The 14315-nt window shown below is 44.6% G+C and overlaps 1 long non-coding RNA gene across 1 annotated transcript in view; it reads left to right on the top strand.

Annotated features, from left to right (window-relative positions):
- Nucleotides 1–14315, top strand: part of LOC140456816 (uncharacterized) — a 51435-nt gene that overhangs the window by 18967 nt on the left and 18153 nt on the right. The window contains exon 3 of the long non-coding RNA XR_011953152.1: nucleotides 2488–2622. This is a non-coding gene — a long non-coding RNA (uncharacterized lncRNA). The remainder of the gene's footprint in view (nucleotides 1–2487; nucleotides 2623–14315) is intronic.

The following is a 14315-nucleotide window of genomic DNA, read 5'->3' as shown; positions in this document are numbered from 1 at the left end:
CCCACATCCCATGAATGAATAAATACAAATACATATGTCCCTCCCAACCTCTGCAAACCCCTCCAGCTGCAGCAATCCGTACTGGCTTTGTAACACCGTTCAGGCCCTGACCACTCTCTGTATCACTCTCACCACCTCCAGCAACTTCACCTCTCCCTGTTCCTATTGTGTCAATGAACCCTGACCGTGGTTCCCCTTCCCACAGCCCTCCTCCTGCGAGCAGACCCATTCCAATCCATTAACATTTACTCCTAAAGCATACTCTCACTTCAGGATTTTAAGCATTTTGTAGTGATCTTCTCAGCCTCATAATCGAATATGATCAATTTTGTCCTGAGTGAGGGATCAGTGGGAATTTCTTGCTGAGGTGTTTACTGTTTCAATGGAGTGTCCTTTTGTTGAGTGTTTTACACTGTTCCTTCAAATGTTTTCCACTGTTCATTTACAGACACATGTCTCAGTCTGTTTAGCCTGTTTACCTTGGTCAGTTCTCCTCTCACACACATGTAATTGGATATTTTTGTTTCTAGTTGTAGCTTGTCCTTTCTTTGATTCACTTTACAACTTTAAAATTCTTTAAACTGCACTTTATCACAATTTCCCAAAGGATCTCTCCAGGTGACATTACTCATTCACTAAGTTTCATCACATGGTCGCTCTGCGAGAGTTATGTCCCTAGCCAGTTGCACAATGTGTTTTTCAAAGAAACGCTGAAAAAAAAAAATCTCTGAACTCCTCTTCCAATATCACTGTTGACTGTGTGATTGTCCCAGATTATACAAATATTGAAGTTTTCCAAAATTATCACAATGTGTTTGTCAAAAAATTCCAATGAGTTCCTGTGTAATGCAGTGATGAGCAATGGAATGCTGTTCAGTGACTAAAACTGTTCTGCTGCTTGTGTCCTTGGCAAGTAGTAGCCAGAATTTATATTCAGACTGACTCTACTTCATGATCTGAGGCCAAATGCTTTCTCTGTAATGCCTTTGTTCCCCAATATTGTTAGCGTCGTCCATTTTGCCTGAGTTTCTGCAAAATATTTATGTCCAACTCTTGTTCATCCTGTAACCATATCTCTCTGGTGTCTAAATTTCTTCTATCTCTGTGTCAGAAATCCATCTGCCTTATTGTTGAGACTTCGTCCATTCAAAAAAAACATAACTTACTCTTTCCCAGAATTTCCTGTCACAATCCGATTCACTGATGCACAGTTTTGGTGAATCGCTGTCCCATTCTGTTCCTTCCTGCTTGTCTATGGCCACATCCCCGTGCTGTTCCGATGCTCCACCTTTTCTCTTTGGATTTGGAAAGCTCCTTTGACCTGAACCCTGTCCCTGCATCCTCTCTGTCAGTTTAAAGCCCTGTCCTTAAACCTACTGACATGATTAGCCAGGATACTGGTCCCAGCGCAGTTCCAGTGGGACCATCCTAATGAATTTGTTTTTTTATAAATCAGGTAGGGGATGTGGGTGTCTCTGGCTGACCAGCCTTTATTGCCCAGCCCTAGCTGCCCATAAGCTGAGTAACGTGCTTGGCCATTTCAGAGGGTAATTGAGAGGTAAACACTTTGCTGTGGGTATGTCGTGCAGACCACATGAGGATGATCAGATCTCGTTGTCGAAACGACAAGTGGGCGGCACGGTGGCTCAGTGATTAGCACTCCTGCCTCACAGCACCAGAGTCCCAGGTTCGATTCCAGCCGCGGGCGACTGTGTGGAGTTTGCACATTCTCCACGTGTCTGCGTGAGTTGCCTCCAGATGCTCCGGTTTCCTCCCAAAGTCCAAAGACACGTAGGTCAGGTGAATTGGCCATGCTAAATTGCTCATAATGTTAGGTGTATTAGGTCAAGGGCGATGGGTCTGAGTGGGTTACTCTTCGGAGTGTTGACGTGGACTGGTTGGGCCGAAAGGCCTGTTTCCAAACTCTATGGAATCTAGTCTAAGGGATTGTGATATTTGTACACCAGCAATGGTTTCATATTTGTCTATGGATTGTTAATTGCTATTTTTAAAATTATTGATTTTAAATTCCACCATATCTTATGATGGGATTCAAGCCTGCCTCCCCTGAACATTAGCTGAGGTTTTGGATAAATGCCCTAACAATAATGTTACTAGGCCATCACTTCGCCTGCTCACTGGTTGCTCATCCCTGAGCACGGATACATGAAGCTAAACCCGTTCTTCCAACATGACTGTGTGATCCTGAAGTCTTCCAGCACTCCAGTGATATCACTCAGTCTCTCTCCATGTGTTATCCCTCACTGTGTGGATCTAATTGCTGCCTCTGTCAGCGTCTCTCACTCTTGCAGTTACTCCAGATCCTGAGCTAACAGAATTCTCCACTCCAGAGAGACACAACAGCACAGGCCAGGGATGGAGTTTGGGATTTTCCAGATGTCTGTGGGGTTCATTTCCATTCTCCTTGTGTAACCCTCACTGCATCAGTCTAATTTCCCATTATGTCTATCTCTCTGTCTCCTGTAGGTACTCAGGAAGCTGCTGACTTAATCGACTTCCCAACTGCTGTGTGTCTCATCCATCACCCCATTGAAGATGGTTGGTCAGCCAGAGAGACAAAGGGAAGGGAGATCTGGAGCCTCCAATAAATCCTGCAGTGAGGTAAGATAGTGCACAGAGCAGGGAGCAATGAGAGGGCTCCAAACATCGCTAACAAGACATGACATAGATACAGTGCTGGATGGGGAGCACAGTATAGACGCACCCCAGACTCAATCACCACATCTACTTTAACTTTTGTTGCACTGAGACAGCATCGGGAGTTCATAGTTATCAATCCAGTCCTGTGCTGTCTTAGTGAGCATCAGTACAACAGAGGGGAGAGTAGGCCTCCAACGAGAGTTGGGAATGCTGCCTGGGATCTTTCTGTTCTGTGTTCTCCCTCCAACACTGTACTAAGACTCACTACTCTGCAACACTGTATCTGTGGCATGGCTTGTGCACCAGTGTCTTCAGTCATTTTTAACTCCTACAATAGTCCCTGTCCCTGGAACTTCCTCCCTTCCTGATAGTCCCTCCACAGATTTGAAATGTACTGCATTCTAGACTACCATCCCCATTGCTGTAACTTGCTTCAGTGTCTACAACATGTCTTATTTTGGTACACTAATCCGCTTTAGCTGGATATAGAGTGATACAGCACGGAAACAGAACCTGTGGTCCAACTCCTCAATGCTGCCCATGTTACCTAAACTGAATGAGTCTCATTTGCCTGCATTTGGCCCTTATCTCTTCAAACCTTCTCCTCTCCATCTACATGCCCAAATTCTTTTCCGTGTTGTCATTATTCTTGTTTCTCCCATGTGCCTGAGGCAGGCTGTTCCGTCTATGCACCATCCTCTGTGGATAATGTTCCCCCTCAGCTCCCTCTTTAAATCCTTGCTCTCTCAACTCCTGTTTATACCCTCTAGTTTTGGACTCACCTACCCTTGGTTATTCACCATTCTTAGGGTCACCCCGTGGCCTCCTCTGCCCAAGGGAAATATTTAGGACAATGTTACAAATATCTCCAACGTATGTAACAAAGTGCTGGCCAATGTCAGCAAATGTGCCAAATGTCGCTTTCCCCACCCTGTCCTCCTGTGATGCCACTTCCGAGGAACAATGTAACTTGCACCCCCTGGTCTCTCTCTCTCTCTCTCTGTTCAACAACCCTGCCCAGAACCCTTCCATTAACTGTATTAGTCCTCCCTGATTTGTCTTAACAAAATCCAACACCTGAATTAAACTCCATCTTTCATTCCTTGGCCCACTGGCCCAGTTGGTCAAGATCCCCTTTGATAACCATATTTACTGCCCACTACACGATTCATTTGATCATCAACAAACTTTCCCACAATCACTCCTATATTTTCAACCAAATCGTTTATGTCGATGATGCCCATCAGTGGACCCAGCCCTGATCCTTTCTTCAATAATGGAATCAAACCATATTCTTGCCATAGAGCCATACAGCATGGAAACTGACCCTTCAGTTGATACCCACCATCATCTAAAACTGAACTCTTCCCAGCTGCCTGTTGCTGGCCCATATCACTCCAACCCTTCCCTATTCACCTGTTTATCCAAATATCTTTTAAATGTTGTAATTGTACCCACATCAACCCTTTCTCAGGAGGTACATTCCACACTCAAACCACCCTCTGTGTAGCAAATTGCCCCATATCTTTTTTTTGAACATCTCTCTCCTCTAACCTTAAAAATGTGGCCCCTCCTCTTGAGACTCCCCCATTCTGAGGAAAAGGCAACTACCATTAAATTGATCTATATACCTCATTTATTTCATAAACCTTTATAGCATCATGTCTCAACCTCCAGGCTCCAGTGAAAAAAGACTCAGCCTATCCAGCCATTTTTCCGAACTCAAGCCTTCCATACCCAGCAATATCCTGGTAAATCTCTTCTGAACCCTCTGCAGCTTAATAATATCCTCCCTGTTAACTGGGCGAACAGAACTGGACAGAGTATTGCAGAACAGGCCTCACAAATATGTGCAATCTCAACATGACGTCCCAAATCCTCCACTCAATGGACTGAGCAATAGTCAGGCATGCCAAGCACTGTCTTATCCATCCTGTGATGCAAACTTCAAGAATTATGTACCTGAACCCAGAGGTCCCTCTGCACTAAAACACTTACCGAGGCCAGAACATTAATTGTATAAGCTCTACCCTTGTTTGTTTTACCAAATGCATTACCTCGTATTTATTCAGATTGAATTCCATCTCTAGTTTTTCAGCCCATTCACTCCCTCCATCAAGATCCCTTTGTAATCTCAGAAAACCTCCTTCACTGTCCATGATGCCACCCTCCAGCCTGCCAGCCCATCACACATGGCTGTCAGTAGTACACATACCTTTGCTCGGGGCTCCACAATTTCTTCCCCAGCATCCCACAGTGTCCTGTGATACACTTAATCAGGTTCTGGGACTTGCCATAGCCTTGTGTTTTAAAACCTCCAGCACCACCTCTTTTATAACATGCACTCTGTTCAGGTCATAGAGATATACAGCATAGAAACAGACCCTTCAGTCCCCAACTCGTCCAGGCTTACCAGAAGATCTAAATAAATCCATTCCCTTTTCCAGCATTTGGCCCAATTACGTCTACACCCTTACTATTCAGATGCCCATCCAGATACAATTACAACATTTAAAAGGTATCAGTGTCCATTACTTTCTCTCTCAGCTCATTCCATACACACATCACCATGTGTGTGAAGAAGCTGTCCCTTCAGTCCCTCTGTCAACCATTCACCTCTAACCTTCACCCTCTAGTTTTGGACTCCCCAACTTCTGGGAAAAGGCCTTGAATGCTTACCCTATCCATGCCCCTCATGTTCCTATCAGGACCTCTGTAAGGTCATCCCTCAGTCTCCGATTCTCCAGTGACAGTAACCCCAGCTTATTCAGCAACAACCCGGGCAATATCTTGTTAATCTTTTCTGAGCCCTTTCAAGTTTCACAACATCCTTCCTGTAGCAGAGAGACTGGAATTGCAGAGAACTCCAATTGTGGTCTAATGTATTACTCTTGTTCCCTGAGTTCCCCAGACTTTCTCCATAGTAATTTCTGGAGTGAAAAAATTGTTTAGGATCTTAGCAAATATCCTGCAGTTCCACACATCGATGGCCTCATTGATCTTTAATGGACACTATTTTGTCCTGAGTTACTTATGCACTCTTAATATACTGATACAATCACTTTTGGATTCCCCTTTCCTTCTCTGCTGAGGCTATTTCATTTAGCCTTTCTCCATTCCTGTTTTCTCCTCAAAGTGTATTCCAACAGTCCCTGTGTATCCTCAGGGATTCCCTTGATCCAGTTGGCTGTACATGACTTGTGCCCACTTTTCCTTGGCCAGACCCTTAATAGACAGCCAGTGTTTCCGAATGCTGTCAGCATTGACCTACACACAAACAGGAAAATGTTGGCGCTGATCGATCAGTTTATCTCTCTTTTAAAATATTCTCACTTGCCAAACTTCCCTTTCCCTGTAAATAATTCCCTTCCCCAATCACATTTTGAAAGTTCCTGGCTCATACGATCAAGATTGGTCAGGCTCCATTTTATAACTTGCACTTGTAGACCAGGCCTGTCCTTTTCCAAAGCTGTTTTCAAACCACTAGAACTGTGGTCCCTTTGGCAAAACGCTTTCCCACTCACATCTCAGTCCCTTTCCCGACCTTGTTTCCCAAGGGGAGGTCAGGTTTCTCTTTTCAGGCCATTTACATATTGATTGGGAGTTTTCTGGAACACCATTACCAAATTCCTCCCTTGCAAACGCTGAACACTGGCAGTCCCAGTCTAGGTTTGGAAAGTTCAAAAACCCTACCATAACAGCCCTATTATTATGGTTGATATTTAAGATGTCCCGACATATTTGTTCCTCAGTCTGCCACGGATTATTCGTGGTCAGCAGTCTGATCGTCTTCAAGTGATGACCCATTCTTATTCCTCTGTTCCACTAACATAGCTTCACTGGGCGATCCTACAGGAATATCCTCTCTAAGTACTGCTGGGATGATTCATGCAATCAAAACCCACCACCACACGTCCTCTCTTGCCTCCCCTTCCTGTCGCATCTCTACCTTGAAACAATGAACTGTCAGTCCTGTCCCTCCCTCAGCTGTGTTTCTGTAATAACTATAATATCCCAGTCCCCTGTTCCAATCCATGCCCTGAGTTCATCTTCCTTAGCTGTCTGGCCCCTTGCATTGAAATAAATGTAGTTTAATAATCAGTTTTCCCCCATTCCCTGCTATGTTCTTGCCTGCTTTGTCTGCTGAAATTCCTGTCTTTAACTTGTGTACCTGCCTCAATCTTCTTTCTGGCCTTACGTTTATTTAAGGTCCAACATCCTGCCAGACTGGGTTATATCCTCTCAAGCAGCTCTAGCAATTCACCCCACCAGGATATGAGTCCATCTCCCGCTCCCAGTTGAGGTGCCTTTCCCACCCTGTCTCCCTGTGCTGACACCTTCGGGGATCTATGGACTTGTCCATCAAGGTCCCTGTATTCCTCAGTACTCCGCAAGGACCTACCATTTATTATGTCTGTCCTTCGCTTATCGTACCTCCCACAGAGTATTACCTCACTTCAATCAGAACTAAACTCTCCTTAGATTATCATCCGATCGACATCAGACTGCAGAGGGAGACCATCCTCCTCACTGTGAACAACACCCTCACCTTTCAGGTTATCTGCAAACCGACTAATGATACATTCTGCTTTCACATCCGAGTTATTAATGTTCAATGGTTGCTGCACAGATCCCTGTGGTACACCCGCTGGTGAAAATACTCTATCCACCAATTTTGCATCCAATTTGCCAACTTGCCTTGGAACCCAGTCCTTTTGGACCAGCCTTCCATGTTGGATCTTGTTTAAGGACTTATTTAAGTCCGTGTAAACCACATCATCTGCGCAGCCCTCATCAATATACTAAAGCACCGTTTCAAAAAAACTGAACTGAATTCCTCAGACAGTATCTCCCTCTGCCTAATCCGTGATGACAAAACCGAGTTGATCCTTAGCTTTGCGAGGGTTGATTCATCCTCACAATTGTTCCTAATAATTTCCCTCCCCACTGCTGTCGAACTATCTGCTCTGTAATTACCTGACCTATCCCTGCTGCCCTTCTTGAACAATGGAACCACATTAGCGATCCTCCAGTCATTCAGCATTTCACCTGTGGCCAGCAAAGTATTATATATATCCACCAGGGCCCCAACAATCTCTGGGTAATTTGCATGGGGTCAAAGAATGCTGGTCCAGGCAGTGACACCCACATCCCATGAATGAATAAATAAAAATACATATGTCCCTCCCCACCTCTGTAAACCCCTCCAGCTGCAGCAATCCGTACTGGCTTTGTAACACCGTTCAGGCCCTGACCACTCTCAGTAACACTCTTACCACCTCCAGCACCTTCACCTCTCCCTGTTCCTTTTGTGACATTAAACCCTTACACTGATTCCCCTTCCCACTGCCCAACTCCTGCTAGCAGACCCTTTGCAATCCCTTTAACACTTACTCCTAAAACAATCTCTCATTCAGGATTTTAAGTCCTTTTTGGTGATCGTCTAAGCCTCATAATCTATTATGATACATTTTGTCCTGCGTGAGGGGCCGGTGGGAATTTCTTGCTGAGGTTTTGTCTGTTTCAGTGGAATGTTCTTTTGTTGAATGATTTACACTGTCCTTTCAAATGTTTTCCACTGTTCTTATACAGGCACATATTTCAGTTTGTTTCGCCTCTTTACCTTGGTCAGTTCTCATCTCAAACCCATGTCATTGGCTGATTTTGTTTCTAGTTGTAGCATGTCCTTTCTGTGATTCACTTTAAAACTTTATATTTCTTTAAACTGCACTTTATCACAATTTCCCAGAGGATCTCTCCAGGTGACATTACTCATTCACTCAGTGTGATCACACAACGATCGCTCTGAGATAGTTATGTCCCTCGCCAGTTGCACAATTTGTAATTCAAAGAAACACTGAAAAAAAATTCTCGGAACTACTCTTCCAATATCAGTGTGACTGTCCCAGATTATGGGAATATTGAAGTTTCCCAAAATTATCACAGTGTTTGTGAAAAAATTCCAATGAGTTCCTGTTTAATGCAGTGATGAGCAATGGAAAGCTGTTCAGTGACTAAAACTGTTCTGCTCCTTGTGTCCTTGGCAAGTAGTAGCCAGAATTTACATTCAGACTGACTCTACTTCATGATCTGAGATCAAATTATTTCTCTGTACTGCCTTTCTTATCCATTATTGTTAGCGTTACCCATTTTGCCTGAGTTTCCACAAGGTTGTGATCCTTTGAATATTTATGTCCACCTTTTGTTCGCCCTGTAACCACGTCTCTCTGGTGTCTAAATTTCTTTTATCTCTGTGTCACAAATCAATATACCTTACTGAAGAGAGTTAAAAATCACACAACACCAGGTTATAGTCCAACAGGTTTAATTGGAAGCACACTAGCTTTCGGAGCGACGCTCCTTCATCAGGTGATAGTGGGGAGCTCAATCGTAACACAGAATTTATAACAAAAATTTACAGTGTGATGTAACTGAAATTATACATTGAAAAATTGATTGTCTGTTAAGCCTTTCGTCTATTAGAATACAGTGATAAAGTGATAGTTTCACTTCTTTCATGTGTAAATCACAAAACATTTTTTTTAAAGTTGCATTCTCAGTTTAGCTGTTAACAATGGTGATAGCTAGACAATATGCTGAAGGTGTTAGCCCCCTGTGTTCTCTGTCTGTGCCCAGATGTTTAGATTGATTCAAATCTAAAAAGTGAGATAACAGCATTTTTCATAAATTCATGCAGTTTTTGAGCTCAGAATTCTACATGAATGCATGCAGTTTTGAGCAAAGTACAATGTAACTCTGCAAATACAAATTCACCCCACAAAATATGTGTGTCTGTGGGTCTTTGTCTGTGTGTGTCTGTCTGGGGTGGGGGTTGTGAGTGTGAGAAAGCGTGTGTGTAGTGAGTGCAGAGTGTGTTAAGTCTGTGAGGGGGTGTGTGTCGGAGTGTGTGTGTGGCTATAAGGGTGTGTGTGGGTGTCTGTGTGTGCCTGTGTCCGTGTGTATGTGAGAGTGTGTGTGTGTGTGTAGGAATATCTGTGTGTGTGTGTGTGTAGTGCAATGGTGTTCACCTGTAATGTGACATGAACCCAAGGTCCCGGTTGAGGCCCTCCCTATGGGGACCGGACTTAGCTATCAGCCTCTGCTCGGCCACTTTTTTCTCTGCTGCCTGTCCCGAAGTCCACCTTGGAGGATGATCACCTGAAGGCCTGAGGCTGAATATCCTGGACCACTGAAGTGTTCCCCAACTGGGAGGGAACCCTCCTGTCTGTTGATTGTTGTGCGGTGCCCATTTATCCATTGTCATAGCCTTTGCTCGGTTTCCCCAATGTACCATGCTTCCGGGCATCCTTGCCTGCAATGTATAAGATAGACAACGTTGGCTGAGTTACATGAGTACCTGCCGTGTACAAGGTGGGAGGTGTCCCCACGTGTAATGGTGGTATCTATATCCACAATCTGACACGTCTTGCAGCGTCCACCGTGACAGGGTTGTATGGAGTTCTCCTGAGGGCCATCCGCTTTATCCTCGATTACAACGTCTTCACTGTCCACTATGCCACCCTCCCGCCTTTCCAGCACATCACACATGGCTATCAATGGTACAAATATCTTTGCTCGGGGCTCCACAATGTTATGTGATACACTTAATCAGCTCCTGGGGCTTTCCATAGCTTTGTGTTTTAAAACCTTCTATAACATGCACTCTTTTCAAGTCAAAGAGATGTGCAGCATGGAAATAGACCCTTCAGTCCAACTCGTCGATGCTGACCAAAAGATGTAAATAAATCCATCCCATTTGCCAGCATTTGGCCCATGTACTTTTAAACCCTTATTATTCATATACCCATCCAAATATCTCTTAAATGTTGTCAAAGTATCAGTATCTGCTACTTTCTCTCTCAGCTCATTCCATACACACACCACCATGTGCATAAAAAAGCTGTCCCTGCAGTGCCATTTAAACCTTTCCCCTTTAACCTTAAACCTATGCCCTCTCGTTTTGGACTCTCCAACCCCTGGGAAAAGACCTTGAATGCTTACCCAATCCATACCCCTCATGTTTATATAAACCTCTTTCAGGTCACCCCTCAGTCTCTGATGCTCCAGAGAATATAACCCCAACTTATTCAGCAACAACCCTGGCAACATCTTGTCAATCTTTTCTGAACACTTTCACATTTCACAGCATCATTCCTATAGCGGGGATACTGGAATTGCAGAGAACTCCAAATGTGGTCTAACGTTTTGCTCTTGTTCCATGAGTTCCCCAGTCTTTGTCCACAGTAAGGTCTGGAGTAAAAAATGTGTTTAAGGTCTTAGACATATCCTGCTTTTCCACACATCAGTGGTCGCATTGATCTTTAAGGGATAGCATTTTGTCTCGAGTTACTCTTTTACTCAATATATTTATACAATCACTTTTGGATTCTCCTTATCATTCTCTGCATGTACAATTTCTGCAATTCTGATTTCTACCCAAAGTGTATTCCTACAGCCCCTGTGATCCTCAGGGATTCCCTTGATCCAGCTGGCTATCCCTGACATGTGCCCCCTTTTCCTTGACCAGACCCTCAACAGACAGCCAGTGTTTCCGAATGTTGTCAGCATTGACATGCACACAAACAGGAACATGCTGGTGGTGATTGCTCAATTTATCTCACTTTTAAATATTCTCACTTGCCAGACTTCCCTTTCCCTGCAAGTAGTCTCCCCAATCACCTTTTGAAAGTTCCTGGCTAATATTATCAAGATTAGTCTGGCCCCATTTTATAACTTGAACCTGTGGACCAGCCCTGTCCTTTTCCATCGCTATTTTCAAACTAATAGACTTGAGTCACTTTGGCAAAATGCTTTCCCACTCACACCTCAGTCCCTTTCCCTACCTTGTTTCCCAAGGGGAGGTCAGGTTTTGCCCCTTTCTCTTTTCAGGCCATTTACGTATTGGTTGGGAGTTTTCTGGAACACAATTAGCAAATTCCTCCCTTGCAAACACTGAACACTGACAGTCCCAGTCTAGGATTAGAAAGTTTAAAAACCCCAAAGATAACAGCCCTATTATTATGATTGATATTTGAGATCTCCTGATATGTTTGTTCCTCAGTCTGCCACTGATTATTCGGGGTCAGTAAGACAATCGTGTCAGAGTGATGACCCATTCTTATTTCTCAGTTCCACTAACATTGTGTCACTGGGCGATCCCACAGGAATATCCTCTCTAAGTACGGCTGTGATGATTCATGCAATCAAAACCCACCACCACACGTCCTCTCTTGCCTCCCCTTCGATGCTTCCTGTAGCATCTCCACCTTGAAACAATGAACTGCCAGCCCTGTCCCTCCCTCAGCTGTGTTTCTGTAATAACTATAATATCCCAGTCCCATGTTCTAATCCATGCCCTGAGTTCATCTTCCTTAGCTGTCAGGCCCCTTGCATTGAAATAAATGCAGTTTAATCATCAGTTCCCCCTCCCCCATTTCCTGTTATGCTCTTGCCTGCCTTGTCTGCTGAAATTGCTGTCTTTAACTTGTGCACCAACCTCAATCTTCTTTCTGGCCTTATGACTGTTTAAGGTGCAACACCCTGCCAGATTAGATTTTCTCCTCTCAAGCAGCTCTAACAATTCGCCCCATCGGGAGGTGGGTCCCCCTCCTGCTCCCAGTTCAGGTGCCTTCCCCTCCCTGTCTACCTGTGCTGCCACCTTCAGACGTCCAGGGACTTGCCCACCAAGGTCCTGGTGTTACTCAGTTCTCCAGGAGGACCTACCCTTCATGATGTATATCCTTCGCTTAGGAGACTTCCCACAGTGCATTATCTCACAGTGATCAGAAGCAAACTCCATCTGCCATTACTCAGAGTTTGTACAATTCTGAGTATGACTAACTTCATCCAGTCTCCCCAACTGCCCCTACCTCTAATTGTCGAGAGAATGCACAACCCTCCCTATTGCGTTAACCTCCTCCAGTCCCTCTCATGGACACCATCTATGTAAGCTTCTCCTGTTCCTGACTATATTTTCCTCCTGTTCCAATAAACCCTTGTGAACTTTGTGACCTAGTCTAATCTCTGCAGTGCTCTGTATAATCAGCCTCACTGTACCTGGAACCTGGCTTCAATTCCAGCCTTGGCCAACTCTCTGTGTGAAATTTGCATGTTCTCCCCCCGACTGTGTGGGTTTCTTCTGGGTGCTCTGGTTTCCTGCCATAGTCCAACATTTGCAAGATACGTGATTGGCCATCATAAATTGACTGTAGTATTCAGGCAAGTGTGGTTTAGGTGAGTTCATCATGAGGAATGCAGGGTTTATTGGACAGGGAGAGGGATGGGTCTGGTTAGGATGCTCTTTAGAGGGTTGGTGTGGACTTATTGGCCTGTGGAGATTCTATTCAGGTTATTGTCCAGTGCTGTCAACCATCCCTGCATCTTGAACCTTGCCTCATCCCCAATACTCTCCTTATATGTGTAATCTTCAACAGTTTCGAAAACACTCCTCGGCGATGTAAGCTTCTCCAGTCCTTACCACGATCGATATGACTGTCACCTCTTCCTGCTTTTAGAACAATCCCTATAACTATTGCCATTCGTTACAGCACTCCCAATCACTGTTCCATCCTGAAACCACCAAAAACATTTATATCTCTGCAAACTCATCTGGACTGTCGATACTTCCTTTTGACAATCCCGTTCTGAGAATTTCTCTATATCAAAAAAGTCATTAAGTGTAGGTAACCCTTGTTATTGTAATCTCCCTCCAGCGTTACAGCACTGAGAAGCTCTTTTCAAACCGACAGCCATTTCTGTGTTTGTAATCTCCTCCACTCCCCATAATACATTCTCTCTGAGCTCCTCTGTCGTCCATTAAACACTCCCGAAAACTGTCTGTATCAGTGTAACCTTCTCCAAAAACACAACCTTCCGTATCTGTGTAAATCCCTACACCAGTCCCTGTCCCTCTCAGCTCCGTCTAACAATACAACCCTCCATGTCTGTGTATTCACCTTCAGTCCCTACACACCTCCCTCTCTGTGTAACCTTCTCCATGCATTTTTGCTACAGTCTCTTCATCTGTCCCTGTCAGTGTAATATCTTCCAGTCCCGAAAACTCCCCTCTCTAACTTTCTCAGACCACACAGCCCTCACTATCTGTGACCTACTCTTGTCGGAGAACCCTCCCTCTGTGAACTGCTCCAACTCTTCAACTCTCCAAAAGCTCCTGCAGCTCTTCCAGCCCTCCCTATCGACCAAACCTCTTCCAGTCCCAAAAACACCATCAGTCTGTGGAGACCCTAATACCATCCCTCTCTGTGTTATCTTCTCAGGTCCTTGCAACACTCCCAATCTGTAGATCCCACTCCAATGCCTGTGCCTCTCCCGATCCTGTTCCTACAAGACTCATTAACAATGTAACATCCTCCCGTCACTATCACCCACCCTTTCAGTGTAAGCTCCTCCTGTACCTCCATCCATTTACCCATCTCCATCACCTTCTCCAGCTCTTACCCCCATCTGTGTAAACATCACTCTCCACTCGAACCCTCCCGACCGCAGGAACTTCCTTCTGTTTGTGGTATGCTCCCTTATCTGTGAAACTGTCTCCAACCAAACTTGCTACCCAATCTCTCAAAAAAGAATCCAGATTCCACAGCCTCCATGTCTAAATAACCTCCAGAACCTAAGCCTTCCTATATCTATAAACA

Source organism: Chiloscyllium punctatum, chromosome 31, assembly GCF_047496795.1.
Source record: "Chiloscyllium punctatum isolate Juve2018m chromosome 31, sChiPun1.3, whole genome shotgun sequence".
Taxonomy (NCBI): Eukaryota; Metazoa; Chordata; class Chondrichthyes; order Orectolobiformes; family Hemiscylliidae; genus Chiloscyllium; species Chiloscyllium punctatum.
The sequence above is the reverse complement of the archived record's forward strand: the minus strand, read 5'-3'. Positions and strand labels throughout refer to the sequence as shown.